At 36.0% G+C, this 18400-nt stretch overlaps 1 protein-coding gene across 5 annotated transcripts in view; it reads left to right on the plus strand.

Annotated features, from left to right (window-relative positions):
* Positions 1–7739: 7739 nt before the first annotated feature.
* Positions 7740–18400, plus strand: part of FER (FER tyrosine kinase) — a 234035-nt gene continuing 223374 nt past the window's right edge. For 3 of the 5 annotated variants that reach the window (XM_074281925.1, XM_074281927.1, XM_074281929.1), the window contains exon 1: positions 7740–7873. The gene's annotated coding sequence lies outside the window, so the exon portion shown is untranslated. The remainder of the gene's footprint in view (positions 7874–18400) is intronic. The other 2 variants (XM_074281926.1, XM_074281928.1) reach the window with 1 other exon arrangement.

Genomic DNA, 18400 nt, shown 5'->3' on the forward strand with positions numbered 1-18400 from the left:
AGGGTTTTATTTCTTGGGTAGATGGTACAATGTCCCCAGCTTCAGGGATTTCATGCAGCTGTTTTCAAAAATCCTTTTAGGGACCCTGTATAGAGAACCAGCAGAGCTACCCAAATCTGAGTAGGGGAAAAGCTACAGAATATTCCCTTAGTGCCAGCAAAGAGATCCCTGCATCTCTGATTACCTGTTTAGCCCTACTACCTGTGGGCTAAATCTCCAAAAGCTGCTGCTATCACTGCCACTGGTGCTGGTGCAGTGTTGCTGCTGCCTGTTGTTATACAGGGGCTCCCAAAGCCAACCACTGATTTGCTGGGTTCCCCTCACATCCTAATGGGACAAATCTTTTTTGCTGACCTTCCAAGTAGTCCTTGACAATTCCAAGCTGAGGGATCTGGAGATCATCACCATTGCCATTGATTCAGAGGTCCCAATGTTTGCTCCTGATTTGCTGGGGTTCTGGTTATGCTGGCATAGCCTGTGCCATGACTGTACTCCAAACCCATCCTGGTGCAACAGAACTCTCCTGCTGATCTTCCAAGCTGTATTTGGCTAGAAAATTGTTCCACTCCATCTTTTTGGGATAACAGTCTAAAATTTGTTTAAAGTATTTATTTAAAGGTATTTGGAGGGGTGTGGGAGAGCTCAGATGAGTATCTCCCTTTATCATCATCTTGGCTCAATCTTTCTTATTCAATTTTTAAAATTGCCTGGCTAACTTATTATTTGTTCCACTAATAAAAGAAAGTAAGAGTTATAAAACTTCCCCACAGAAGTGCTTTAGTTGCATCTCATACAACTTGGTATGTTATCTCATTACTGTAATTTTTTATTATTATTATAGCTTTTTAGTTACAAAATATATACATGGGTAGTTTTTTTTATCATTGACACTTGCAAAACCTTCTGTTCCAATTTTTCCCTTCCTTCCTGTCTACTCTCTCCCCTAGATGGCAGGTAGTGCAATACATGTTAAATATGTTAAAGTATATGTTAAATACAATACATGTATATGTACTTATAATTATCTTGTTGCACGAGAAAAATCGGATCTAGAAAGAAAAAAACCTGAGGAAAAAAAACAAAAGTGCAAGGAAACAATAAAAGAAAGAATGGAAATGCTATGTTGTAGTCCACATTCATTTGCCATAGTTCTCTCTTGGGGTGTAGCTGACTCTCTTTATAACTAAACAATTGGAGCTAGTTTGAATCATCTCATTATTTTTTTTTTTAATTTAATTTTTATTTTATTTTATAATTATAACTTTTTTTTTGATAGTACCTATGCATGGGTAATTTTTTACAACATTATCCCTTGCACTTACTTCTGTTCAGATTTTTTCCCTTCCTCCCCCAACCCCCTCCCCCAGATGGCAGGCAATCTTATACATGTTAAATATATTACAATATATTCTAGTTACAATATATGTGTGTAGAACCGAATTTCTTGTTGCACAGGAAGAAATGGATTCAGAGAATCATCTCATTATTGAAGAAAGTCACATCCATTAGAATTGATCATCATATAATTTTGTTGTTGCATGTATAATGATCTCCTGGTTCTTCTCATTTCACTTAGCATCAGACCTCTCTAAAATCATCCTGCCGGTCATTTCTTACAGAACAATAGTATTCCACAGCATTCATATACCACAATTTATTCAGCCATTCTCTAACTGATGGGCATCCACTCAGTTTCCAGTTTCTTGCCACTGCAAAGAGGGCGGCCACAAACATTCTTGCACATGTGGGTCCCTTTCCCTCCTTTAAGATCTCTTTAGGATATAAGCCCAGTAGAAACACTGCTGGATGCACTGCTGGTATGCACAGTTTGATTTTTGAGTATAGTTTCAAATTGTTCTCCAGAATGGTTCACAATTCCACCCACAATTTATCAGTGTCCCAGTTTTCTCATATCCCTTCCAACATTCATCATTATCTTTTCCTGTCATTTTGGCCAATCTGACAGGTGTGTAGTGGTATCTAAGAGTTGTCTTAATTTGCATTTCTCTGATTAATAATGATTTGGAACATCTTTTCATATGGGGAACAATAGTTTCAATTTCTTCATCTGAAAATTGTCTATTCATATCCTTTGACCATTTATCAATTGGAGAGTGGCTTGATTTCATATAAATTTGAGTCGATTCTCTACATAATTTGGAAATGAGGCCTTTTCAGAACCTTTGAATATAAAAATGTTTTCCCAGTTTATTGTTTCCCTTGTAATCTTCTTTGCATTAGTTTTGTTTGTACAAAACTACTTTTTTTTAAACTTAATATAATCAAAACTATTTTTTGATCAATAATGATCTCTAGTTTTTCTTTGGTCACAAATTCCTTCCTCTTCCACAGGTCTATCCTATGTTCTTCTAATTTACTTATAATCTCATTCTTTTTGTCTTATCTTGGTATACGGTGTTAAGTATGGGTCAATGTCTAGTTTCTGCCATGTATATATCTAACTTTATACCAAGATAAGGTATAAATGGGTACATGATGTAGACATAAAGAGTGATACCATAAGCAAATTAAGAAAGAAAGGACTAGCTTACCTGTCAGATCTATGGAGAAGGGGGGAATTAGAAGAACTAGAGAGCATTATGAAATACAAAATTTTGATTTTATTAAAAATGTTTTTACATAAACTAAACCAATGCAATCAAGATTATAAGGGAAGCAGAAAGCTGGGAAACAATTTTTAGTTAGTGTTTCTGATAAAGGCCTCATTTCTAAAATATATAGAAAACTGGATCAAATTTTTAAGAATTTCCCAATTGATAAATGATCAAAGGATATGAACAGGCTGTTTTTAGATGAAAAATTTAAAGCTAAATGCAATCATAAAAAATGCTCTAAATCATTATTGATTAGAGAAATGCAAATTAAAATAATGTAGAAGTAATATCTCACATCTATCAGACTGGCTAATAGAAAAGGAAAATGATAAATGTTGGAGAGGATGTGGGAAAATTGAAACACTACTGTGTTGTTGGTGGAGTTGTGAATTGATCCAACCATACTGGGGAGCAGTTTGGAACTAAGCCAAAGAGCAACCAAACTGTGCATACTATGATCCAGGAATAACCACTCAAGTCTATAACCTAAAGAGATCATAAAGAATGGAAAAGGAGCCACATGTACAAGAATATTCAGAGCAGTTCTTTTTGTGGTGGCAAAGAACTGGAAATTAAGGGGATGACCATCAATTGGGGGAATGGCTGAACAAATTGTGGACAAGTATATGTAATGTAATGGAATACTATTTTTCTATAAGAAATAATGAGCAGGCAGATATCAGAAAAACCTGGAAGAACAAACATAAATTGATGCCTATTAAAAGGAGGGAATCAGGAGAATATTATATACAAAACCAACAACATTGTGCTATGACTAAACATGAATGATTTAGATCTTCTCAGTAATACAATGATCCAAGGCAATTCCAAAAAAACTTGCAATGAAAATGCTATCCACATCCAAAGAAAGAATTATGGACTCTGAATGTAGATTGAAAGCATACTATTTTCACTTTTTGTTTTGTTTTTCTCATGGTTTTTCCCTTGTTCTGATTATTCTTTTACAACACAAATTAATGTGGAAATATGTTTAACATGACTGTGCATATATAACTCATATCAGACTGCTTCCTCTCTTGGGGAGAAATTAGGGAAGGGAAAGAAATTTGGAACTCAAAATCTTACAAAAATAAATATTGAAACTATCTTTACATGCATTTTTAAAAAGTACTATTAAATACAAAGGAAAAATAGAGATGAGAAAGTTACTGAGATGAAGAGGATGTGGTAAAAGATAGGTCAAAGTTACAAATGGTTAATAAATGCATTTTTTTTCTCATTTTACAATTACCCAAGGCCAGCATGCAGAATCCAACTTTCTGTACTACTTAAATGTCTCTCTCTTTTTCTACCTCTGCCTTTTTTTGAGCTCAAACAGAAGTATAACCAGAAAGTAGTAATGAATTTAAAAATGGAAATGATGCTAATAAATTGCTTGAGAGAAGTGAGACCCAAGTGACTAGCTAATGTCAATCAAGATAGAAGAACAGATGGATATACTTTTCTGGTATTTTTAGGAATCTTTTGTGCTTCATGTCACCTAGTTACCTTACAGATCTAAGATGGATGAAGAGCTATTGACAATTAATGAAGTCATATGAAACTCAAGCAGTATTTCAGATTTGGGGGGTATATAAAAATTTAAATGTATGACAAGGAATTGTAAGACTAGAAATTGCTAAAATCATTTGAATTAAATGGGGTAGGATGAAATATAGGAAAGATTCTGGTTATTTTGAGTGTTCGGCATATTTCAATGAGTCTCACTGGCATTATTGTATATTACGTATAAAAATGTCTATGTTTACTATTATATCTTTAACAAAACAACAACAAAATTATTTTCAGAACTACCTATCCTTCTAACTAAACAGGAAGGCTTGTACATTGTTTCCTCTCCTTTGTCTTTATTAATACACATTTCTTCCAGTCACAAAATTTATGGCTAGAAGGACCTTTAAAAATCATCTTGTCTTATGTGATGATCAACTGTGATGGATTTGGTTCTTCTCAGCAATGTGAGCCAAGACAATTCTAACAACCTATATTGGAAAATGCCATATCTACATCCAGAAGGAGAACTATAAGACACTGAAGGTAGATGGAATTTTCACTTTTTTGGGGGGAGGGCTTGTTTGTTTGCTTTTTTCTTTCTTGTTATTTTTCCCCTTTGGTCTGATTTTTTTTGCACAATGTGACAAATATGGAAAAACGTTTAAAAGGATTGTCCATATTTATCCTATATCAGATTGCTTGCTATCTTGGGGAAGGGAGAGAAAAATATGGAACACAATCTTACAAAAATGAATGTTGAAAACCGTATTTATATGTACTTGGAAAAATAAAATACTATTGAGGGCAAAATAAATAAAATACTATTGAGGACAAAATAAATAAAATCATCTAATTTTTAGTCCTGAATAGCTAGTAGCATAGTGAGCTTGGAATGAGAAAAAAGGCATCATCTTAAGTTCAAATCTAGCTTCAGATACTGATTGTTAACCCTGTGTACCTTGGTTCTTCATCTGTAAAATGAGCTGGAAAAAGAAATAGTAAACCACTGCAATATCTATGCCATGAAAATTCCCAATGGGGCCATGAAGAATCAGGACATAACTAAAATGACTAAACAACCAATCTTTTATTCTCCTATTATTTTAAAACTAATTATTGACAGAATTGGCATCTCCTCAACCTTTCACTGTTCTGCAATGCTTCCCTTGCTGAAACTACCTCTGTTCTCAGCTATAATTTATTTCTGTTATACTTTAGTTTTACTATATTAAGAAATATTTTCATTTCTACAGAAAGCAGCCTATGTAAAGTGTTCAACTTGGAGTCAGAATTGATGAAATATGATTTTGTGGTCCCCTGAGCTGGTTCAAATACTGCTTCTGATACTAACAGAATAATTTTAACTTCTTTGAGACTCTCTTCACCTGTAAATTAGAGACAATTCCTAGGTTGTTTTAGGTAATACTGACAAAACATAAAGGCTTTCAAAACTTTAAAGTATATGTGTGAACATAAATTATTATTATGGACACAAAAGCACAAGCGTTTCCAGAAACAATTTCCTGCCCCCACTCCCAAATCAAAGGCTTTATTAATATAAAACACAATATATAAAATGTCCAAATTTACCCTAAAATACCTATAACAAGTATAATTTTTTCTATCCTATTTGAACCCAATAAATAGTATAATTCAGTAATAAGTTGTCTTAGGTCAACCTAAAGTTATTTAGTGCAGGGGAGACAGCCTGGAACAGAATTGAAGAGTTGGGAAACTGGAGGTCACAGTATAGATCAAGATCATAGGGTTTGGCACGGAGAGGCAGAGGGAAGTGGAAAGCCAGTAGATGATGGTTAAGGGAATTTTGGAGCTCTTGAAAATTGGAATTGGTACATATCTGGGTAATGGCAAGATCCAGGGAATGGCCATCTTTGAATATGGCTGAGGTGGGGATTAAGAAATAGTATTAAGTCATGGCAATTGTGAGTAGATCAAGGAACTGAGTGGTTAGGGTGTTTGAAGCTGTCAGTATGCATGATGAAGTCTTATATGAGGGCAGGAGTCAAGGAAAAGACAGACTGATCAAGTACAGAAATTATTGAGGAAGCAAGGAGTCTGGAAGTCTGAAGGCAACAGTGACCAGGATTTGGATTGGCTAGAAAACCTGGATTGTATAGACCTCATAAGAAGGAGGGTCTACTGAGTGATCAATGTATAGAGAGAACCTGGAAGTAGAAATGGGAAACAGTTAAATATTACAAATCCTGTCTCAGCTAGTGAGCAAAGGGAATGAGTGAGAACATTTTCAAAAATTTCAAAACAGAAAAGTGATCACCTATTTTGGACTTCAAGCCAAAATTTTAAACTTTGCAGTTTAAATATGCTTAAAATTTACTTTCTCCTTTTTAGGCCAGACCATTGTGACCCAAAAGTACTATTGCCTTGAAATTAAAATATAAAAGCTTGATTTTCTTCTTTTTGCATAGGGAGAAGGCAGGCAAGGGGAAAGAAGCTCTGAAAGATCTGCTAGAACTTGCCTAACTTAAAACACAGAATATTTTTAAAATTAGTATTCTCCCAGGAGCCTAGAATTATCTCTGAATTGACCATGGTATCATAAGACTTTCTTTCGTATAATACCCTGTGTTACCTTTGCTTTGTTCACCCAGTCCAAAAACTAAAAAAATCTGGGTGGCGGAGAAAACTCTCAGGGTCCTCGGATGCAAGGCTGCTTGCCTAGAGTTTAGATGGTCTTATTTGGATATTCTCAGATTGACAGGCCCTCATTTAAGGTGCCTTTTGGAAGCAGAACCTATTCTCATATTCAGCATTCCTTCTTGACCAGCCTCAGAGAGAAGGTATATCAGCGTCTTCTCTGCTTTGTTAACGGAGAATTTGGTTTGAATCTTTGTCCTGTCGCTTGAGTTTAGATAAATACTTTGGTCCTTCTGGGCGTCTAAAAATCACTTTCGGGCGTAAATCCTCCGATTCCCCCTATCATGGGAAATATTAAGGCAGAATGTGCACAGCCTCTGGTGCCCTGCAGGAACCCTCGAGGCACTGGTCCTAAGCCTACCTGGGCTACTCTGGGCAATCCGCAGTTTCCAGTGGTGTCACTCACTGGTCAGGCTGGATCCCACAGCCTTAGAGTCAACAGGGAGTTGGCTTTGCAGACGTTAGACCTGGGTTCAAATTTTGACTCCGCTACTTCCTAACCTATGACCCATGGAAAATCATGGGTCTCTGGGTCTTAGGCTCCTCTTTTATAAAATGGGGGGGAAGTCCCTTCCAGATCTCTGCTTCCAAACGCAATTCGATCTTCCAGGGGTGCTCAGAGAGAATGGAACCGGAGAGAAACAAGCTCGAACTCCTGGGGGCGGCACCGGGACTCGGCAGCCGGCTTGCCCCGAGGCTCAACCTTCTCCTCCTCCTCCTCCTCCTCCTCCTCCTTCTAGGCAGGGCGCCCCACCCATGCCCTCCGGCTCTCACTCTCCGAGTGCCCACCGCGACTCAAGTGACCCGCCCCTTCCCGGTCTCGGCCAATCGGCCGCACCCGCCTCCAGGGAAGTGGAGGCGGAGGCCGGGGCAAGGAGAGAAGCAAGGCTTCCCGCCTTCGCCAGCACCCATTGGCTCTGGGCTCGAGGGATCCCAGAGACCGGAGTACGTCGGGATTGGCCGAAGAGGGTCTGGGCGGCGGTTCCCATTGGCTGCAGAGGTCCCCGTGATGCGGGGTGGTGACTGACGGCTCCTGGTCTGAGGGGCTCCTGCTTGTCAGGTTCTAGGTAGGTGTATTTCCTCGAGCCCCGCCGTCGCCCCGGGCAACGCTGGGGGAGCGGGGAGGGCGTACCAGTAGCTGGGGCAACACCCTGCGCCCTCTGGGGGGCGCCCGGCGCTCGGCACCTAAGGCGGCGGCCTTGGCGGGGGCTCCTCCTCTTCCTCCTCCTTTCCGACTCCCTCCCCCCACTCTTAGCCCCCTAGCCCTAAGGCCGTTGCCCCCTCCCCCTCTCCGACTCGCTGAGGGGCTTCTCCGGTGGAGGTTGGGGTGCAGGCTTAGAACCCCTTAGCCGAAGGCCCGGGCCTGCCCCTTTGGGGGCCTAGGGATTGAGAGATAAGGGGAGGAGGGAAGGTGGCTGGGAATGGCTCCGCCCCCGCCCCGCCCTACCCCCGTCGCTGGGTCAGGGGGTCACTTATGTCTCCTGCCTTGGGGTATGTGGTCCACACCCTCTCTGTAAGCCCCTTTCTCCTTCGCCTCCTTTGCGTGGGTGTTTTCCCCCTTCTCTCGGCTGAGCTTGCGGAGGAGGCTGGGGGAGGTCACCCTGAGGCTTGGGGATTGAAATTGCTGCACACCCCTTCTCTTTTTTTAGTTTCCCTGGGGGTATGAAAAAGACTGGATCCTGTTTACTACGTCCCTCAGGTGTATTCCCGATCTCCTGTTCTTCGTTTCTGATAGTCTGCCTTGGGACTGAAGTGATTTTGGGTTTGAAAGGTGCTTGTAGGACTGGGTAACATCACTTAAAACCAGTATGACTCCATGGGTAATGCATTTTGTTTTATCTTTTGGGATACAGATAGTTGTTCTCGCTGAATGTAGAGCCATCCGGAAATCTTGATTTGTTTAGACAGATTTTTGTTTTAATTTTTCATTCTGCAATGAAAAACTGGCAGTCTTCATGTAGCGTTCAGAGGAGGCAACAAATTGTATCTGACACATTTTGAACTAGGAGTAATACAATTAAAAGTTCATTCAGTAGTTGTATTTCTATTTCTTCTATCCCCTTACAAAAAAATATTTTTAAAGATGTTACCGACCTTTGTCAGTGGGCGTGGCCAGAGACACATTCTACAAATATAAATCAGTTTCAAGGCATCAAATCCACTTCAGATACTTATTGATGTGTACTGAAAAGTTAAAGAACTATGTAAATGTCAGATGATTATTATTATAGAAACATTGGACTTACGGAGGAGAAATGGTTGAAAAGTTCAGTTCCAATTAACTTTGCCACAGATTGCTATTTTGCACAGCTGTGTTATTTGTAATGAGTCATTCTTTAATAAAGAGGTAAGCACTGTGATAAAGGCCTTTTGGATTTTTGGAGTGAGGACTTTGGTGCACTAAAAGACTACTTTGATATTGCCTAATTTCTTTGCTGTGAGTGCTCTAATCAATGCAGTTTTTTTCCCTGGTCTTAAGTCTCTGTAATTCTCAGCTATATTTTGCCATACAACTCATATGAGATGTGCTGAAAGCCCCTCTATAATTATTTTCAGCTCTTGGGTTTTTGTTACCCTTCATTCTTATTACATGATTACCCCTCCCTCACTCTTTTTGGTCATACATGGCCTTCATGATATCTTCCTGGGTTGTTGATTATAGGTAATACATTACAACTTACTACAGCCTACTTAAAGTTATTATTGCCCTTTGGCTACTTGTTTTGACTCAAGACTTTTTTGTAATTCTTCTGATTCGTGTATCATTTTGATAAGTAGAAGTAGGCATCTGTGAATAGTTTAGGATAATTAAAAATGTAATTTCCCAAATGTGATTCAGCCCTGTCTTTCAGTTCTAGGACCATTTTATTATCCAGTTTATATAACCTCCTTAGAAAAAGATAGATAAACTTTCCATTCAGCTGGTCTTTGTGTATGTTGGCTAAAACACTCACATTGCTATGGAGTTTACTGAGGGATTATGGTGTTTTGGGATTTGATAGATTTAGAAACACCCTGATGTAAAGGCTGAAACTCTGAATAGGTGCACTGGAATCAGACAACCAAGCAGTTAAGGCTAATTACCTATTGGACAATACTCTGTAGCATATGCTTGGAAAAATGACCCTTCTCACTATTCTTTGCTGGCTCAATCTTTTGGCGTATACAGAGAATTGTAGGAGGGATTAGTGGGGCAGAGTAAGACAAACCAGAGTCACTTTGGAGGAGCACGAGGAGAAGGCGTGTGGCAGTTTTGACCATCCCCTTCACTTCTCCCCCTAAAGACCAAGGACTTTTGCTTATCCTGACTCCAGCTGATTCTGAGGCCTCCAGAGAGCCAACTCAGACTTCACACCCTATAAAACTGCAAATATAGATATTGTTTAATGCATTATAGGCATACTATTCAAGATACATTTTTTAAAGGGCCAATTTGTGAACCTTGAGTTTGCCAGGAACTATAGTTTACAATCTAGGTCCCTTGAGAAATACCCAGATTTATTAAAATTTTAATTACTCTGTGACAAATACTCAAATGGACTTGTGATCTCTTTGATTTGAGTATGCTTTACAAAACTTAAAATGTATAAATCAGGGATTCTCAAACTGGCCAGCAGGCCACATGCGGCGGGCTGAAGATGTTTATGCAGCCGGCTGGGTTATGGCAAATGGGCTGAGGGGCGGAGACAGTGTGAGGTTTTGTTTTTACTATAGTCCTGCCCTCCAACAGTCTGAGGTACAGTGAACTGGCCCCCTATTTAAAAAGTTTGAGGACCACTGATATAAACACTAGCTATACTGAAGCCATTAAATTTGCTACAGGAGATCAGTGGCACTCACTTCTGACCTTGCTTTTGGTATGGGAACAGTTTGGTCCCATACCTATTTTCTCTTCTTATCCTACAATTCCTTGATGACATTTTATTGTTATTGTTTGGAATTCCATATTAATTTTAGGTTGCAGTATGCTCACACTATTCTTTTGATCTTCATTGACCTGTGAAACTTATTTTAGTTTTTCAGAACCAGTAATGCTTCTGGTCTTGCTGCCCTATAATTACACTGGTTAAAAGAGAGTATTAAAAAGATGGGTTACTTTCATGAGAAGCTTGATATTAGTAAAAGAGTTTTGCAGTTTCCAAAAAGCAGTTACAGCCAGTACTCATTTTCTTGGGCAAGTTTGTGCCGTGCTCTTTCAAATACAAGGATTAAAACAGACTCTGGGGTATTATCCAAGTACATATTGAAATCTGGCCAGTAGATACTTTTCATCCACTTGCTTTTTTCAGTATGGATAGTTAGATTTCTTTGAGTGATTACAGATTACTAGGAGGATCTGCATTGTTCTGGGACTTGATGCAGTCCATGTATCATCTGTAAACTGGAGCATCTTGAATTCCTTATCCACAAGAAAATGAGCATTTCAAATTCCTTAACTACAAGAAAACCCTTTTCAACTCTTGGTCTCAATGTTGGATCTCCTCTATATCATAGTGGACTTTTGGAGAGCATTAATCATTTCCTAAATTTATGGACATCTTATTTTTACTGGCTTTTTGTTACCAAAAAAATGCTGCTATGATTATTTTAGTATATATGGAACCTATCTTTCCATCTTTGTAAGACTTGATTTTACAGTAAACCTGATGTTTCTGAAAAATTTCCAGGCCTTCTAGCCAAAAGGCCAATCATTCACTATCTTGTTATAATAGTTTTTCAACTTAAGTATTTTAGGTACTTTACCATGACCACCTTTAACTGAAATCTGATTTGCTTTCTAACAAGATATCTTAGAGTTATTTTTTATACCAAACATGGGTTTCTTATTTTTATAATGATATAATGGGTCACTAGATGGCACTGTTGGTACCACACCACTATGAGTGAAGAGTGGAATGCTGGAGTCAAGAAAAGGAGTTCAAATTTTGCCTAAGATCCTTGCTAGCCATGTGACTCCGGCAAGTCACTTAACCTCTCTCTGTTTCAGCTTCCTTATCAGAAAGATGGGAATGGTATTGGGAGAAGCAGCTTCCCAAGTTATTGTGAGGTTAAAATGAGACAATAATTGTAAAGTGCTTTGCAAACTTTAAAGCCTTTTATATGTGGCTAGCCATTATTAGCTGTTGTTAAAACACAATAATTTTTTCAATTATCCATGATTAAGCTGTGGTTAATTTTTAATATGGAACCTAGCCAGCATACAAAATATTCTTGGCATTCTCTTATGTAACTGGGGGGAAAAACCTGCCTATGAAACAAGATTCTATAAAGTAAATAAATGGTTGATATTTATAGTAGTTAGAATCATAGAATCTTAGAACAGGAAAGAATAATCTTAATAGTAATTTAATTAAATCCTTGATTTTACAGAGAAGATAACTGAAACCCTGATGTTTATTGAATTACATATAGCAGATCCCCACCCCCTGCTCATTTCCAATTAATACTTTTTTGTCTTATTACTAATAAATTAAGCCACAAGCTTCCTGATTACAAAAATTATAATAGAGCTAATCAACTCCCTACTTAAGATAGGTAATTCATGAAGCTTTGATTTTCTAGATTTATAGGGTAATATTGTATGAATACTTTAAAAAAAAAAGTAATCAGGCTCAGTGCCATCCCTCCTATAGTCATGTATGTTTTAATAGGAAAGCATGATACTTCTACTGACTTAGACAACCCATTTCATGATCCATTTGGAGGGTGTGACTGATTAAAATGTTTGCATACAGCCCCAAGACTGGATGGAATTAAATACTGGATCTGGAAGAAGATTGATCTCAAAGAACATATTTTGACCACTATATTAATTTATTAGTACAGTTATCTGAAAGAGTGGCAGTCATACATTACTTTTTAAATTTACAGAAAAGGTAATAGCAATGAGTCATCCATTTGGAGACCTATTTCTGGATTAACACCATGGTCTGTGCTTCCATCCTGACTAAAAGACTCACTGATTGGAGAATGAGAAATGGTTGTACCAACAGGAATCAAAAGGGTTTCATGGATATTGATGGTTGTAGTGGATATTTATTGCAGTTCATATTGGATGAAGCTAAACATAAAAGGAAAATGTGTAGTGTCCTGGCTTACTTCAACCAATGCATTTGGTTCACTGCCACACAAAATAGTAGTTTTGGCATTAAAATGGGCTGATTTGTATGAAGAAGAGATTGTTATAGACTCTTGCAGGACAGCATGATCTCTGCACACCTTACACCAAACTTTCACATCTATCCAGAGTGAAGCAAGACTACCCTCTTTGGCCCAAAATTTTTAATAACGCTAGAACTAATAATACATATTTATAGGACCATACATCCTGGACTAGATTATGATTTGTACAATAGGAAAATTAATGTCCTAACCTATGCAAATGATTTAGCTATAGTTGGTGATATGCATGACTCCCTGAAGAAAATGCTGAACAGTATGAGGTTACCTAATATATTAAAATGAGACCAAATCTGCAACCATATTGACTGATGATCAGAGGTATTCCATATTCAAAAGTTGGGATCTCAGTAATGTCTAACACCTATTATCTTGGAATTTCCTGGGGTTCCACACTGCAAATTCTGTGAAGGATACAATAATATGTTCACACACTTTGATATAAGTCTAATTTGGCTCCTTGTAAGAAAACACACAAATACTTTTTTTTTTTTTTTTTTTCCTAACTCTACATCTATCTCATTCCATCTTAAGAATGGTTTGTTTCCCAAGTATGCCCTTAGATTAAATTATCAGGAGATGGCTACACTTACCTCAAAGGGCCACATTGAGCCACTATCTTCCTTATAAAGTAGAGTCTAGGGAGGATTTCTGGCATCAGGCAGTATGGGTCAGCTGCTTCAGTGTGCTACTAATGAGTTGAAGAATAGTTAAATGTAATTCTCAACTAGAAGACTTTTCCATTTATTTAACTATAGCAGGAAAATTTGGATATAAAGATGCAGTAGCTTCTAACATCAGGTCCCAGTTATGAGAAGCCTCCTGACAATTGTCAGTTAAAATCTCAATTGAGAATTAAAAAATGGTGTCTTGGCGGTTTGCTCTAGAAGTGGAGAGGAATTTGAAATATGCACTAAGATATTATTTTAAACAGCAGCTAGTCGACAAACCTGTTCAGGGTACGATACATCCCATCATCTCCATGGCTATGGCCTCAATATATATATACATATATATTTAGGAAGGGAATTTTTACCCAATTTGTGGTCTGGCACTTCATTTCACAGAGCCAGACTGGACTACATTCCATTGAATGGGGTCAGGGGTTTGACTCTGGAATTATGTGCTGTCATTGATGTGGAACATCAAATGAAATTCACCTGTCCTTTGCCGTTTTAGTCCTCCACTAAGTGGGGTTATTACTTGATAGATATTATCTTATATAGACTTGTTAAAACCATCAATGTGCTAGAAAACTGAAATTTAGGCAAATTCAACAATTCCAAGACTAGGAGAGGTCTTAAGACCAGACTTCTTAATCTTAGATAATAAGAGCTGCAGTACCATTTTCAGTGATGTTACAATACTTTTTGAAAATAGATATTCTTCCAGCAACTGACTCAGGGAGACTACAACATATATTGGAGCATGCAGATAAGTGAAGGCCCTCAGAGAATAAATTCCATGTAATGATATTGTGTCGTGTAAAAATCAGTCTGAGTTATGCAAACCAGTTGAAGTTGATGATTAGGACTTTATCAGATGGAACAGAGACAGAAACATCGAACATCCGATTGTTGCTCTGTATTAGTTTATATACGATGTACTATAATTTTTTGTGATCTACTTTATAATCAAATTTTACATATGTAATATTTACTTCTCTAGGCTTTATATTGTACTTTTAATGTTATTAGATATCAGTTATCTGTGTATATGACAAATATCACCTTTATTCATCTAAACAAATTAGTTGAATGAAATAAAAATATCTGATCTCATTTCCTCAATAGACCTAGGAATGTCTAAAATGTTAAGTTTCTTAACAGTTTGAAAATTTCTTAACTTTGGTACTTGGGCATGTTGAAATTGTTTTTCTGCCTAAATAATTTTAAAAATTCATATTCTGCATATCATATTTGCTTAAATTGAGGAATCCCTTTATTTGACTAAATACAACATATAGCTAAATCGCTTAAAGAAATTCTGATTAAAATTATATTTAAATAATTTGTTATTTATAATTTTCTGTTTTTAAGATTTTTCTGTAGGACAATGAGAAATAATAATCAGCACGAATGGCCAGAGGGTGATTATAACTTTAAATATATTTTCATCCCTAAAATAGGGCCAGAATTTTTTTAATCTGACCACTTTTTTTTTTTTTTTTTTTTTTTTTAAACTTCAGCTTTTCAGGAGTTATTGAACTAAAGTCTATGTGAATTTCATAGTGTAGAGCCCTGGGACCTGACCTCAAACACTTGAAAATGTATAGAAATAGAATACTATTATTACCTTTTCTTACCTCTAAATCACTTCTTTACTCATATCATTTTTTACAGTCATAACAAAAATTTTTTTTAACTTTTCATTAAATCCTAGTATTGAAATTAAGGAGTAACATCTGAAAAATTATCATCTCTTTTGTTACCCTCATTTAATTTTTAAATTTTTTTGTATGTGGATGGGACTATATCTTCTCTACTTGACACTCCCTCCAAGAATTCAGATCTTACCCATCCTTAAAATGACTTTTCCAAAATCTTCCACATAGGGCCTACTCAGCATATTGGGAGCTTTACATTCTCTAGTGGATACAGGCTGTCAATTATTATTCTCATCATATGTCTTAACACATTTCTTGTGGTCATCTACTTTTCTGATGGTATGCTCTACAAACTTCTCTTGCTTAATTCTTAGTTGGCAATGTATTACCCTGTATTCGCTTCTGATGAGAGCTTCTTTATTGCTCTTTTTCCTGGCTTTTGGACTTTTTAAAATTACTTCTAGTACATATAGCTATCTCCTATTCTCATCACTGTTAATAATGTTCTTGGGGAAATATTAATTTTTGAATTAAAAGTTTTATAAATTAATTTATAAATAAAAATAGATGGAATAAATACTGTTCCCCCATAGCATCTTCTTAAATGAAGATTGAAAAGATGAAATAATTTGTTTAATGTAATTGATTTAACCTTGTTAACAATATAGCTTTATTTTTGAAGTTTTGGAAGAGGCAGAGAATTTAAACTCTAGATATAATGATAAAAGTATAATTGGGATAATTATACACAAAAATGCTCCTTAAATGTATGTTTGCCTGTTTTAAAAATCTATTTAAAACTTACTGCAATCATTGCAACTACTTTTAGCTAATAAAAATATGTATATGAATATACATATTTATATTATCCAGCAAAAAATTGTGTGATAAAATATTGCATATTTTGATAGTTGAATGTCTACTGGAAAATGATTATTTTAAACAATTTCTATTGTTTAGTATGGTTAATAAAATCATGACAATTATCCCAATAAACAGTCCTGTACTGTAGGTTGTTTACCTGTCTTATCAGTGACTAATAAATGGTAAGAGTTTGCTAGTAGGTTTAAATCCTTAAAGTATGGCCAGAATTTTCTTTATTTGACTGCAACCATCTTTTTCACAGACTAGAATGCTGGGATCTGACAAAAGTACTTAATTAGAAGTAGCATAATAATGAGTACTACTATCACCTTATTAGTCTTAACTCTAAACTACTTCTTTACTTTTGAATCACACATAGTATCATATTTTACAATATCAGTTTTTAAATTTTCATGAAATCCTATTGTTAAAGCTAAGCAGTAATATCTGAAAAAAATTATTCTGGTTATCCTCATATATTTATATCTTTTTTTTTTTTGTGAGGCCAAGGTGGGATTACATGACTTGCCCAGGGTCACAGAAGTGTTATGTCTGAGACTGGATTTGAACTCGGGTCCTCCTGACTTAAGTATGGGTTCTCCGTCCAATGTACTGTCTAGCTGTGCCTGAATATTTTTTCCATGTGGGCAATCTCTCCTAGAATGCAGATCATACTTCATATTGCTTTTCTGCTCCAGTGTTTTATTATTATGCTAGTATCAAATATAAACTTTTTTTTTTTTTTTTTTTTTTTTTTAAAACAAAGTCCTTCACAATCTGGCTCTACTTTCTCTGTTTCTTAATCATTTCAATCTTATTTCATGTTTTTATTGATATCTTCTTTTTCTTATATCACCATAGTTATCCCAAATATTCAACCCTCTCCTCCTAGAGAACCATCTTCTGTGACAAATAGTATTTTTTGCAGATAGAAAAAAAAAATCAGCACATCTGATCAAAACATTGAAAAAGACTGAAATGTGTAATGTATTACACCTATGAATGGTTTGAGGGTTTCTCTTCTTTTGATCTCTGCTTGATCTTTATAATTTTCTTACATTTACTTTTGACTTTTTGGTGTATATAGTTCTTCCTATTAACATTGTTATAGTTATTCTATATATTATTTCCCTGGCTGTAAGTTTACTTTTTTCTGCATATAGATCTTTTATATTAAGGTTGCATATCCTTTTAGATTGTCTTGTGGACTCTGAAGTTAACAGTGTTGGACTAAGTCTAATTTCTGCCAGTCTGCTTTCTAGTTTTCTCAGTAGTTTTTATCAAATAAGGAATTTTTTCCCTTAGATAATTTATTTTGCATTTTTTAAAAAACTAAATTACTGAGTTTTATTGTTCCTGAATCTCCCTTGTTTAATTTGTTCCACCGATCTATTTTTAAATCAATACTAGATAGTTTTAATTGCTACTTTAAATATAATTTGAGGTCTAGAAGGGCTATTTCCTTTTTCCTCCTACTTCTTTTAATTTCCCCTTGTTATTTTATATCTTTAGATTTTCCAAATGGATTTCATTATTAGTCTATTAAGTTTTGTAAAGTATCTTGTGATAATTTGATTGGTATAGTATTAAAACTGAAAATTGATTTTGATAGTATTGCCATTTTTCCTATATTGTCATAGCCTCACCATGAGCACTAAATATTGTTCAACTATTTAATTTGTTTTTTATTTTTTTAAGACGTACTTTGTAATTGAATTTATTGCAAGTTTTTTATATGTTCTGGTAGGCTGATTGCCAAGATGTTATATTCATTTCATAATTATGTGGAAAGAATTTTCTTCGTAATATTGCTTCTTGTGTTTTATTATTATTGCACAGAAATGTTATTGATTTTTGAAGACTTATTTTATAGCCTGAAACTTTGCTGAAGCTATTGTCTCAATGAGTATCTTTCAAATTCCCTAGGATTTTCCAAGTACACTGCCAAATCATGAGCAGTTCTCTACTTTTGCCTATTTTAATGCCTTTTTTTTTTTTTCCTACTGTTTTACCTAGATCAATTAATAGTGGGGAATGGGGATCCTTATTTCAATTCTGTAGTTATTGGAAAAGATTCCTGTGTATGCTCATTGCATTTGATGACTGTTTTAAAATATAGATAGATCCTTTTGTATTACATTTAAAAAGTCCCTCTGCACCTATTCTTTGTAGTTTTTTTTTTTTAAGTAAAAAATTGAACTTTGTCAAAAGCTGTTCTTTAAAA

Source organism: Sminthopsis crassicaudata, chromosome 1, assembly GCF_048593235.1.
Source record: "Sminthopsis crassicaudata isolate SCR6 chromosome 1, ASM4859323v1, whole genome shotgun sequence".
NCBI lineage: Eukaryota > Metazoa > Chordata > Mammalia > Dasyuromorphia > Dasyuridae > Sminthopsis > Sminthopsis crassicaudata.